This window comes from Corvus brachyrhynchos, unplaced genomic scaffold (assembly GCF_000691975.1).
Source record: "Corvus brachyrhynchos isolate BGI_N302 unplaced genomic scaffold, ASM69197v1 scaffold661, whole genome shotgun sequence".
NCBI lineage: Eukaryota > Metazoa > Chordata > Aves > Passeriformes > Corvidae > Corvus > Corvus brachyrhynchos.
Genome location: NW_008236246.1, coordinates 26,019 through 27,624, shown reverse-complemented (window position 1 = coordinate 27,624; position 1,606 = coordinate 26,019).

Genomic DNA, 1,606 nt, shown 5'->3' with positions numbered 1-1,606 from the left:
TTTAAGCCTTCAAGAAGTCTCATCTAAGGTGATTTGATGCAATGTTCACTTTGGATAAATAATTTTAACAGTTTTCTGGGTATGACTATGAGACCTTTTTATCTTAGCCCACTCATCTGTGCTCATTTTTTTTTCTTCTTGTATCTAATTTAAATCATAATTAGAGTTAGGGCTTGGATCTGAACCCCACTGGCCACTGCCTTTGCTGTTTTGTCTGCCATAGCATTTCCCAGTTCAGGGATAGTGTTACCCTGGGAGTGTCCCTTACAATGCATTATAGCCACTTTGGAAGGTTTTACCACTGCTTCCAGTAACTGGATGTTCCTCGGGTAATCGATCTCCAAATATCACGGGTCTATTTTTGAATCCTTGTGGCAATACAGTCCATGTAAGTTGGCTTTTTCTCCCTGTTCTGGGGTTTTTCCATTCAAAGGCAAAAATTTCCTGACTGCTTTCAGCTAATGGCAGACAAAAGAGAGCGTCTTTTAAATCTAAAACTGAAAATCACACTCAGTCACTTTGTAATTTTGTGAGTAAAGTGTCCTCAGGTCCTGAACTAATCAATCACTTTCATTTGGCTTTCGTACTGGTAGAATTGGGGTACTGCAGGAAGATCTACACTCTCTCAACAACCTCTGATTACTCAATTCAGTAATTATTGGTTCTATTCTTACTCATGGTCCATGCCTTAGTGTATATTGTTTCATTGACACTGGTTGTGCCCCTTCCAGTAGTTCAATAATCACTGGGGGAGGCCGTTTTGATCTCCCTGGAATTTCAACATCTTCTACTAATGGGATCACTTAATTTGTTCTTTTACTATCTATGGGTATTTCTCTTTCTTTTATCTAATCTTAGTGGTTTAACTTACACTTTAAAGTCCTAGTCAGGTATCTTCAGGAGGCTTCTTTGGTTGTAGCTTCTTTCTACAGTTTTTGTTATAATAATATTCTTACTCTGCTGTATAATTCTATACATTATGAAGGATTAGTTTTTATGATACAAAACTAACACACAAAACATTTTCATACAAAATGTTCTCATGCAAACATATCTTTACATTAGGGCTATGCTCTGTTTTCTAGGAGACAGATTATAGCACTCTTGTCATTTAATCTTGACACAAACTACAAACTGTGGCTTTATTTTTGGTGGGATTAAAAATGAAATGAATTCTCTTTCAAAGGTAGGGTTTTTTGTTTTTTTTTTTTTGGTGAATAAATTGCTTTCATCCCAGTCCTTATTGGTGCCCAGTGGGAGGGAAAAAAGGTTGAGATAACAAGAGATCTGAGCAGAGCATATTAAAACAAAGCTCTTGTAAACATTTATTGTATTAGTTTAATAGTTGTGGGTCACAGTGTTTTGTTTGCTCACAGAATTCCTGCACAGGTCCATTTTATAAAACCCTTCCATGTGTTCCCATGGGAATGTTCATCCTCCCTGGCTCTGGGCTAAGGTTATCACTCTGTTGTGGTTGGTAACACTGGGCTGTGGTATGAGAACGGCTGGAGCTGAATCGAGTGTGCCGGCTGCGCTCCCTTCCCTTCCCTTCCCTTCCCTTCCCTTCCCTTCCCTTCCCTTCCCTTCCCTTCCCTTCCCTTCCCTT